Source organism: Lepus europaeus, unplaced genomic scaffold, assembly GCF_033115175.1.
Source record: "Lepus europaeus isolate LE1 unplaced genomic scaffold, mLepTim1.pri SCAFFOLD_29, whole genome shotgun sequence".
Taxonomy (NCBI): domain Eukaryota; kingdom Metazoa; phylum Chordata; class Mammalia; order Lagomorpha; family Leporidae; genus Lepus; species Lepus europaeus.
In genome coordinates, this window is record NW_026909167.1 from 4,958,344 (window position 1) to 4,970,374 (window position 12,031).

At 42.3% G+C, this 12,031-nt stretch overlaps 1 pseudogene; it reads right to left on the minus strand.

Annotated features, from left to right (window-relative positions):
* Positions 1-7,573: 7,573 nt before the first annotated feature.
* On the minus strand, positions 7,574-11,978 carry LOC133754769 (histone acetyltransferase KAT2B-like; annotated as a pseudogene).
* Positions 11,979-12,031: the final 53 nt, after the last annotated feature.

Below are 12,031 nucleotides of genomic sequence, written 5' to 3' on the forward strand. Positions count from 1 at the left end.
TCATGGCTTAGGATCGGCACAGCGCACCGGCTGTAGTGGCCATTTGAAGGGTGAACCAACGGAAGGAACACCTTTCTCGCTGTCTCTCTCTCTCAGTGTCTAACACTGCCTGTCCAAAACAAACAAGCAAACAAACAAACAAACAAAAAACACAACAGCATGGGGGCAGGTGCTGTGGTGTAGCAGGTTAATGCCCTGGCCTGAAGTGCCAGCATCCCATATGGGCACTGGTTCCATTCCCAGCTGCTCCACTTCTGATCCGATCCAGCTCTCTGCGGTGGCCTGGGAAAGCAGTAAGAAGATGGCCCAAGTCCTTGGGCCCCTGCACCTGCGTGGGAGACCTGGATGAAGCTCCTGGCTCCTGGTTTTGCATAGGCTCAGCTCCAGCCATTGCAGCCAATTGGGGAGTGAACCATCAGATGGAAGACCTCTCTCTCTCTCTCTCTCTGCCTCTCTCTGTGTAGCTCTGACTTTCAAATAAATAAATAAATCTTTTTTAAAAAAAAAACCCAGCATGGTACTGCCATAAAAACTGACACATAGATCACTGGAACAAAAGAGAATCCAGAAATTAATCCATCTACAGACAACTGATTTTTCACAAAAGTGCCCAGACTATACAGTGGAATAAGGATAATCTCTTCCATAAGTGGTGCTGACATAACTGGATATATGCATGAGAAGCATGAAATTAGATACATACTTCTCACCATATACCAAAAAATCAACTCAGGATGTATTAGAGATCCAAGTTTAATGAAGTTGCTAGAAGAAAGTGAAGGGGAAACACTCCAAGATATTGGTATAGACGATGACTTCTTTTGTATAAGACCCCCAAAACAAGCAACAAAAAAATAAACTAAATAAATAGGATTATATTAAAAGCAGAAGGTTCTACAGAGCAAAGTAAATAATAGAGTGAAAAGACATACAACAGAGTGGGAAAATATTTGTGAACTACCTATTTGACAAAAGATATCCAGAATATACTAGCAACTCAATAAACCAAACAACAACAACAAAATCCAATCCAGCTAAGAAATGGACAACAGACCTCAAAAGTCCTCAAAAGCACAAATAAAAATGTCAACAAATACATGCAAAAATGCTCAGCATCACTAGCCTTCAAGGAAATGCAAATCAAAACCACAATGAAATAATCCCTCACTCCTGTCAGAATGGCTATTATCCAAAAGACAGAGTAACAAATGCTGACCAGGATATGTTGTAAGGGGAGCACTTCTACACTGTTCATTGAATGCAAGCTATTGCAGCCACTATAAAAACAGTATTGAGATTTTTTAAAAAAAAAAACTAAAAATAGACTTGCAAAAATAATCTATCACTCCGATTACTGGATATATATAAAAAGACATGAAGATGTTGTATCAAAGAGTTACCTGAACCACCATGTTTATGACACCACTGCCCATAATAACCAAAATATGGAATCAACAAGCATGTTCATTATCAGATGGATGAGATACTGCTGCTCTGGGACACAACTATCTGGACAGGTTTTGTGTCTGCCTTAGCCCTCCAGTTACTGAGGCCAACTTGGTTCTGGGCAGAAATGGGAAAAATACTGCTCATGTCTTTGATGGGGATGTCACAGCAGGCCTAGAATCTGTCCTCACAGCTGCTGTGCAGTTTGTGACTTGATTTGAATCAGACCATGACTGGCGAGAACTACCAACACAGGCACAACTCATGGCTTACCATGGAAGGCAGCTGAGGCTGCCTTACTGGATAAGCATGGACAGATCCTCTTCCTCTAGAATGACTTCAATTCCAGGGCAGTCCTCATGTCATGCAAATAGACTCAGAACCAGGCTGTCCCCACAAGTCTCCAGACTCCCAGACTGCTGAAATTAGGACCACACTTGGCACCGGAAAATTCCTTCCAAAACCTTAGATTAACATTACAAGCAGTAGCTCCACTTTGCAGAAGATTCCTAAAAGATTGCTCTAACAATGACCTCTGCTAGAGCATTTATGGTATGGGGCATCTCTGTATTCTGACCTTGTGCATAGAATTAGGACTCAACTGTTGGGGAAAGTGAGGCCATGCATTCTCTCACTGTTTCTCAAGCAGAAATTGAAGTCCTCTGGGGGACAGGGGGCCTTTAATTTGACATTGTAAATGGCAGTTGACTGATGGTTTTGCTTTTATTGACCTTGGGTGTTGAGCAGCATAGATCCTCTAGGTGGAGCTCTCTGCCCTGAACTTAATAAACCCTCTCCCACACATCCCGGGATAAGCCTCTGTAATGTGGGGTTGCTTTTGCTTTTTGGAAACTGGCTTCAAAAACTTTTAATACTTGAACTTGGTGACTCAATACATCATACAGCTTTATCTTTTCAGTGGAAAGTGTGTACCTGCTCCCCACTATTCTCAATGGCAACTTTGTTAGAGTCTAGGAGTTTTCTTGGCAACCCTGGTTCCCAGCTCTGTTGAGTGTATGTGCACAAACATTCACACACACACATCCACACACACTGTGGTTTGTGCCACCTCAGCAGTAGTCCACTGGAAGGCTTACAGGAGAACACAGGCTGTAATGTCTGGTGAACCTGCTACAAATGGGAGAGGCAGATGAATGGCAGTGTATGAAGAGGAGCAAGACAAACTGGCAGCTTTGATTCTTGTCCTACCTATGTAGGCCTGATTGTGTCCTCAGAGTAACTACTCTGCCCTGTCAGCATCCCCCAGAATTCATGCCTAGGCATGTCTTCCTACATGTCAGGGCAGTCAGTTTATATAAAAAAATTTTTATTTATTTGAAAGGCAGAGTTACAGAGTGGGAGAGGCAGATATAAATACAGAGATCTTCCATCCACTGATCCACTCCTTAAATGGCTACTAAGGCCAGAACTGAGCTGATCTGAAGCCAGGAGCCAGGAGCTTCCTCTGGGTCTCCCATATGGGTGCAAGCCTGCTTTCTTAGGTCATAACAGAGAGATAAATCAGAAGAGGAGCATCTAAAACTAGAACTGCTGCCCATGGGATGCCGGCACTACAGGTTGTGGCTTTACCTGTTATGACACAGTACTGGCGATCCTTTTAAAATACATATTTGTGGCCAGCACTGTGGCACAGTGGGTTAAAGCCATGCCCTGCAGCACCAGTATCCCATATGGGTGCTGGTTCTAGTCCCAGAAGAAATTCCTGGCTTCAGATCGGCACAGCTCCGGCCATTGTGGCCATCTGGGGAGTGAACTAGTGGATGGAAGACCTCCCTCTCTGTCTCTGCCTCTCTCTGTAACTCTGTCTTTCAAATAAATAAAATAAATATTTAAAATAAAATAAAATATATATTTAAAAGAGAGGGAGACAGAGATAGAGATCTTTGGTGCATTGGTTCATTCATCAGATGGCTGCAACAACTGGGCTTGGGGCAGCTGCCAGGAACACCATATGAGTCTCCCACATGAGTGGTAGGGGCCCACCTACATAGGTCATCTTCCACTGTTTTCCTAATGCATTAACAAGAATGGGATCAGAACCAACTCAGACAGGACTAGAACTGGCACTCCAATATAGGATTCTAGCATCACAAGTAGTGCCTTAACTTGCTGCAGCACCACACTGGTCCCCACCCAATTCTTTTTTTTTTTTAAAGATTTATTTATTTATTTGAAAGTCAGAGTTACACAGAGAGAGGATATATATATATATATATATATATATATATATATATACATATATACGTGTGTGTGTGTGTGTGTGTGAGAGGGAGAGAGAGGGAGAGAGGTTTTCCATTTGATGGTTCACTCCCCAGTTGGCTGCAATGGCTGGAGCTGTGCTGATCCAAAGCCAGGAGTCAGGAGCTTCTTCCAGGTCTCCCTCATAGATGCAGGGGGCCAAGGACTTGGGACATCTTCTTACAGCTTTCCCAGGCCATAGCAGAGAGCTGGATCAAAAGTAGAGCATCCAGGTCTCTAACCAGTGCCTATATGGGATGCTGGCACTTCAGGCCAGGGCATTAACCTGCTGAGCCACAGCATTAGTCCCCCCGTCTCCAATTCTTTTTTTTTTTTTTTACAGACAGAGTGGACAGTGAGAGAGAGACAGACAGAAAGGTCTTCCTTTTGCCGTTGGTTCACCCTCCAATGGCCGCCGCGGTAGGCGCGCTGCGGCTGGCGCACCGTGCTGATCTGATGGCAGGAGCCAGGTGCTTCTCCTGGTCTCCCATGGGGTGCAGAGCCCAAGCACTTGGGCCGTCCTCCACTGCACTCCCTGGCCACAGCAGAGAGCTGGCCTGGAAGAGGGGCAACCGGGACAGGATCGGTGCCCCGACCAGGACTAGAACCCGGTGTGCCGGCACCGCAAGGCGGAGGATTAGCCTAGTGAGCCGCGGCGCCGGCACCCCCCCCCAACCCCCCGTCCCGTCTCCAATTCTTATCCAGCTCTCTGCACCTGGGAGAGCAGCAGAAGATGACCCAACTACTTGGGACCCTGTTACATATGTGTGAGGCTCAAATGGAGTTCCTTTCTACTGGCTTTGGCCTCATGCAGCCCCAATCATTGTGGCCATTTGAAAAGTGAATCAGTGGATGAAAGATCTCTGTATCTCTCTTTCTCTTCCTCTCCCTGTCATTCTGCTCTTCAAATAAAAAAAATTAAACTGTAGGTTGATAATCTGTTCTCTGTCCTTGTTTTTCTACATGCTGCATTACTTCCCTCAACTGCAGTGGGCAACCTCAGACATTTTAGGAGGGGCAACAATGCTTTGGACAACTCTGTATCACTTCCTCCTGATCTCTAGGCATAGAAGAGCGTGTTCTGATTGAAAATATTGGGAAGTCAGCTGTTCCGAATCTGGGTGGATGATGAAAAATGGCTTTATTTATCTTGAAGGGGCCTCACTTTCCTTGCTCCCCAGGCCCGGGGAGGTCATTCAAGCTGAGTGTCAATGCAGTCTCTTCTCCATCTGTGGGAAGGCCTTCTAAACTTGAGCTGTAGGATTCTTGTCACAATTTGGAGACAGTTAATTTATTGTAATCAGTTATTTAAGTCATCTTTAATTCCTCCAAATATCTCACTTCTGAGTTCAATGTCATGGGCAGGAGCTAAGCACACAAAGCACTCTCTGGTTCCCTCTGCTCTTCCCACAAAATTAAGGTTCTAAGAACCCACTGGAGAACATCACATGTGACGGCAAGATATACTTGCTTGGTGATGACGTTTTTTATCTCCATTCCCTCCCTGTTTCTTATCAGATTATTTCCTAGAAATAGAATGTCTTAGTCTCTCTAAGCTAAGTCTCATGTTTAGTTTTAGCAATATGAATATATTTAGCACATTTAGTCTTCATAGTGACATAATTTTTATGAAACTCTTTTTTTAGCTTTTTAAAATATAATTTAAAACTATTTTGTACCAGTACAATATATTAATTCTACAAATGTAAAATTTTATCAGCTGTTAAAACATTTGTAAAACTATACATTCTACTTCAGCTTTATTGCACAATATCTATAAGAAAATATTAATTTTAAATGAGAAAAGATAAAAATGTTTTCAGTATAGAAAAGAATCTCATTTTAAAGACAATACTCTATAGAATGTCTACCAAGAAAATAACAAACTTTCACAGGATACCAAGCTTGACAGATGCATTGGCAGATCTGATACAAAGCACTATTAAAACCAGTCCAAAATAACTTAATCCAAACTGTATCATCATTTTTCATAGAAATCTAGACACCACTGAAGGTAGTTTTTATATTAAAAAAGATGAGGGGCTGGGGCTGTGGCACAGTGGGGTTAACACCCTGGCCTGAAGCACCAGCATCCCACATGGGTGCCAGTTCTAGTCCCGACTGCTCCTCTTCCAAACCAGTTCTCTGCTATGGCCTGGGAAAGCAGTAGAAGATGGCCCAAGTCCTTGGGCCCCCGCACCCACATGGGAAACCCAGAAGAATCTCCTGGCTCCTGGCTCCTGGCTTCAGATGGGTGCAGCTCCGGCCATTGCAGCCTTCTGGGGAGTGAACTATCAGACAGAAGACCTCTCTCTCTCTCTCTCTGCTTCTCCTCTCTCTGTGTAACTCTGACTTTCAAATAAATAAATAAATCTTTAAAAAAATGAGGCATGTTTCCATGTGAGCATTCTGAATATCTCATTTGTATCAAAAACAACACTTTTAATTTAACTTAATAGCCATTTGTAGGGTTTTTTTTTTCCTTCACAGACTATCACTGGCAATGGTTTTTAATGACTATTGCTGATCATTTAAATTTATTTATGCTGATAGAAAAATTAAGATAATACACTTTTTAAGCTCCACCCTTTACAAAAACCAGTTAATAAATTTGCATCATAACAATTAGTGTAGAGACTATCAGGATGGCCTTTATTTCTATGGTTGTATATTAGTTGATTTTCCCAGATTTGGGATAGCAGAAGTCCCACTTTTCTTTGTAGCATAATTAGAAAATAAATTGAAGATAGTTTAATAAGATTGGCTGTATAGTGTAGTTTGGTGAGATGTTACCTTAGACCTATATAGCAATATAGGTATTAAAATACTGACAGAAAATCTTGGTTGGAATTTAGTTCACCACTGACAACAAACAAAATTGAGAGATGAAAAATAAAAAATCCTCATGTATACTTTATAAATGGTGTTCTGTATACCAAAGAAATAAATCTTTATTTTAGAAAAGGATTCACCATATTGATATATGTGTAAACTATAAATCTTTTCCTATTAAAATACGTGGATTAAATCTTAAGTGTTTTCGAGTTTATGCCTTTGTAGCCTGGGAAATTACCTTTTGGTACTTATGGCTTGCATAAGCAAAGTCAAATTTATATCAAACTTTTATGTAGAGAAAAGAATTATTAAAATAATGGTTATGAACTCACAAGTTTGTTGTAGGTAGACAGAATTATCAAAACTCCAGACATAGAACATTTGACATAGAACATTTTTATTTTATGGAATAGATTTTAATCTATTTAGTGCTATTAATGTAAATTTTCTATGGGATGTCCATTAGACAACCATAACAAGATGAATGGCCAAGGGTTTCCTCAAAACCTGTGTATGAGGAAATTGAACATATGAGGAAATTGCTTATAAAATGTTACATTATTTAAATTTTTTTCTTAGAAATCAAAGCAGTTGCTTTTGCAGAGCTGCATTTTTCAGAACTGCTCAAAATATCTCATTTAAATGAGTGTTTTAAAAAATATATATAAGGTCTACAATGAGACTTCAAATGTATTTCACCTTTTATGGGTTTTTAAAAATCAGGTATCCTTTCTTTAAAGTTCTTCAGAATAAAAAATAAAAATAAATTCTCACATTCCATTAGAAAAATGTGGAAACATTCATGGTCTGAAATTTTCTAGACTCCCCAAATCTTCAGAAGATGTGCAATTTCCTCATATACAGGAATTATATATATATATATATATATATATATATATATATATGTATATATATGTTCTATGTCAATTTATATATATATATATAAAGCTAAAATGAGGTTTTTTGTTTCTTTTTCAAAAGTGCTAATTATTACATGTCTCTTCAACACATTTTGTCCAATTCTTTGTCCAACTTAACCACCTTGCATTAGGCACACTGCTTGAATTTCTAAGAAGCAGAGGGGGAAACATCGCTTGTCAATTAATCCAGCTTCCTTAATTTTACTGAAGAAGAGTTTCTCTACAATATTGGCACATTTGCAGTGTTCACTCTCAGGGGGGTTGTACTCTTTAGAATTGGAAAAGACTCACTCTAAGTCTGCGATGAATAATTTCTTAGATATGTGGTACCAATTCTTGAGGCATTCACTCATGGTTTTCAGATCCATGGGAAACCTTATAACTTCATAATATCCCAGAGCTTCTGTTCTCTTCACCAGTTCCATGAAGGGCCAAGTGCTTTGATGGCTCTTCACCTGCTGAAGGATGTTCTTCAGCATGCTGTAAAGCTGGTCAGGGTTTTTGGGTTCCTTACTTTTATCCTTTCCACTTGGTTTCCAGCCTGTCTCTCTAATTCCAGGAATGCTTTCTATAGGAATTTGCCAAACTCTATCTTTAAAACATGAAAGTCCAGGGTAAACTTTCTGAATCTGGGCCTGCTTTCTATCAGCTTTTTTTTAAAAAAAATATTTTATTTATTTATTTGAGAGGTAGAGTTACAGACAGTGAGAGGGAGAAACAGAGAGAAAGGTCTTCCGTCCATTGGTTCACTCTGCAATGGCTGCAACAGTCGGAGCTGTGCCAATCCAAAGCCAGGAGCCAGGTGCTTCTTCCCAGTGTCTCATGTGGGTGCAGGGGCCCAAGCACTTGGGCCATCTTTTATTGCTTTCCCAGGCCACAACAGAGAGCTGTATTGGAAGAGGACTAGAACCAGCACCCATATGAAATGCCGGTGCTGCAGGTAGAGAATTAACCTACTGCACCATAGTGCCAGCCCCATCTATCGGCTTTTTAATGATCTCTTTCTGCTTTTTAATTATGACAGAAAATTCTGCATATGGTATCTGAAAATTTAGCTCACATTCCATTAAAGTGGCTCCTTCCTAATCCTGAATATAGCCAACATGTTTGGCTTTAGGTATTTTAATTTCTTTGGAGAAACCGTATTTCTTAAAGTACCCAACTGCATATTCATTGGCATATGTGAAGAAGTTCAGGATGTAATGTTTTATATGATATTTTTTCAAATGATTCATCACGTGTATTCCATAATCCTTGACTTGTTCATTTGAAGTTACAGGACAGAAAACAATCTCTGTGAATCCTTGGGTTGGGAACATATGGAAACATATACCACCAATAACGTGGCCATCTTTAATTCAAGTGAGGGTTTTGTGTTTCGGATCACAGACAAGTCACATGATATACTCTTTTGGCATTCGGGGCAGCTGATGGAAGAACACATTCTGCAGGCCTATCAGCCACATCAGGGTCCTCTTGTTTGATTTTTGGTTTAGGGAATTGCCAATCAGGTGAAATTCAATCCTGTCCCTATGCTCTTCCAGCCTTGCTGCCTCATCCCTGGCTGAATGGGCTGACAGAAAACTGGTCTCTGGTCCAAGCATTGCTACAGGGTCCATGATGGTGGACATCACCTCATGGATTAACTCCATCAGAATATCCCCCATTACTCAGGGTTTCTTGGCCTCCTCAAGAACATAAGAGTCATTCATTTTCCTCTTTTCTCCTGGGTTTGCCTCTAGCCCAGAAGAAGCTTTGCAGGCAGGACTGCTACTCCTGATCCCAGATGGGAGAGTTTTGTCTATAAATTTCTTCTAACATGGACAGAAATTTTGGGAAATGAGTGAGTATCAGAGTTTGTTTCTCAAGAGGCAGTTTGTCTTTTTCCTGTCTTGCTTGTTCCAGGAGTTGTTTCCTCATAACAGTGAAGACTGAGCAAAGCAATATTCTCCCAAACACGTGGGTGGTTTCATACTGAGGTAGACTGTCACAGAACTGTGGGACATTGTGGTAACACAGCCACCTTGTGTAGTTCTCTTCATATCCAGAAATATCAACATTGGGAAATCACAGTCTTCATTGAGACGGTACATCAAATGCCAATTGTTGATGTGGTTTAGGAACATTTTTGCCAACTCAACTATTGTTTGTCTTTCTTTTGATGGCAGGTGACTAACTTTATATTGTACAAAGGTATTCACAGCCTGTTCAATACTAGGCTTTTCAAATGAGGGTTTCTTCTCCAAGGAGCCTTCAGCCACAGGCTTTCCTCTTTGTAAAATAAACTGTCTCAGGAGCTTAAATAGGTAGAAATAACCTTGCATGGTATCTGCATCTTTCTCCTTCTGGACACAAGTAAAGAGATGCTCCACATCCAACACTATTCCCAGGAGTCTGTTCATTTCTTCCTCTGACACATTCTCCAGGTGAGAAAAATGAGCAGCTAAGGCATGACTACAACCCTGACAGGATTCCATTAGACTGATGATTATTTGCTGCAGATGGGCTCTGAGGGGAGTGGGAGAGAGTTTGGGGTTTTTCCAGCCTGCTGTGGTCCAGCCTCGGAAGGTCCAGGGGATCCTGAAGGAGGGGAGGCATTAGCAAAGAAAGGAAATGAAGGGATGAGGTTTAGGTGGCAAGGGAAGGCATCATTTTGCCGTTTATTCTAGCTTTATCTTATACTCTTTTTACATGTACTTTTGATTAAGCCTTCTTCCTCCCAAGTCTCTCTTCTTTCTGGGAAAGAACACATCACAAATGATCATCTATGTGTAACTTTCTCTATTAATCTTGTTTTGTTTCATTTTCCTTTCATGGCCTCATCGTAACCTTTCCACTAATTTTTCTCTATTCATAGTGGATATGTTAGCTATATGAAACTTGCTTAACTTATCTAAAGGTGCTAGACAAAATGTCTAAGATTTTATATGTTAATCGATTTATTTTAAAGGGTTAAAACTGTATAGAGAAAGTTCTAATGATTATATCCTATTTTTCTAAAGGTAAACCACACCTCCAACAACTGTGTTTTTTATAAAACCTACTTCATTGCTTAATGTAAGTGTTCCTTGTTCTTTTGTTCTACATTTCCAAGCAGGGGCATAAGGTTGTAACCTTTGTAAGAATAGTAGTGCTTGTTCATCCTTCCATTTGCTGTAATATTCACTACGTACCTCCCAGTCTCATCATCTACTCCTGTGTAAGGCAAAGGGGAGGTCTGTGGGAACAAGCACCTGCATGCTCTTTCTGTTCTATTTTCTCATAAAACTCATTACTCATGTTTCTAATAATATTTTACTCTATACAAATTTTAGGGGATTCCCCTCATTTCTCCAGTCACCTCCTGTAACTCATTTTTTTTACAAGAAACAACAATTTTGCCTACACTGATATCCGTTATTCTCACACCCAAACCCAATCATCATTATTAAGCCTAATAAAAGCAACAGAGAAGATGGCTTCAGTTCAGTCAGGGGCTTCCTGCTTTGCTGAGTTCTGCCTCCCGCAGCTGTGACTTGGTCATACAGCATGGGTGACATCGCCTCTGCCACCAGCCATTACATTTACAGGACTCCTCAGCCTTGCAGGAGGAGTACACTCCAAGCTTCTCCACGTTTCTTCGCCCGCGGAGCGGAATGCAGCTGTGCCTTTTTCAGGGTGATCTGAACCGAGTCACGGCCTTCCGGTTCTTGGGCCGTGCCCGCCGCAGCCACAGCTGTAGCCGGACCTCAGGAGCACAAGCCAGCGGCGGCGGCACCCGAGGAGCCCTGCGGCGGCGCGGGCGGCGGCGCAGGGGCCTGCGGGAACAGCGGCCCGGGTCTGGCCCCGCCAGCCTCGGACAAGCCGCCCTCCAGCACGACAGAAGGCACCGAGTGTCAGGCGCCGCTGCCAGGGTCTCCCTCTCCGGTTCTGGTGGTCGGGAGAGCGAGACCCTCCCCGCACGCCCGGCCGCCCCTTCGCCCACCCTTCTCCCTTCCTCCGTCCTCCGGAGCTCCGCCCGCCCGGCTCGCCCTGGCCTTGGCCCGCGCGCTGGTGGCGGTGCTGTTCCCCCAGGAGGCAGGGAACAAGCGGCTCCAATGCCAAGGCCGCTGTCGCCGCACACGCCCTCCCTCGGCTCTCCTTCCCCAGGCTCGAAATTCTTTTAACATGTTGAGCGCTCTATAATTCTGAGACATTGAGAGTTTTTATTCCTGAAGAAGACTCCACCTGGTCTGATATGAAATGCTATGAAAAAGCGAGATGGATGTAGGTTGTCAAAGAACAAAGGTTGTTTCTTCAAAATAGTGAAGCCATGTGTAACTATTTATGTGTGTGTTTGTGTGTGGCACATTACAGAGTCCTTGACTCATAGCCCTTTCATGAACAGTTCCCAAAAGGTGATTCTCTCTTAGTGTAAGGGTGACCTTAAGGGTCTTGATCAACCAGGAAGCCTGGACTGGCCATGTTGTCACTTTCCTGCCAAGTTTCCTGCCAAGCCTCTAGTTCCTCCTTCGCTGCTAGGTCTCCACAGTGCTCCATGTCTAAGCTGTAGTATTGTGATCCCAGGGACCATGGAATGAGGCCTCTGATCA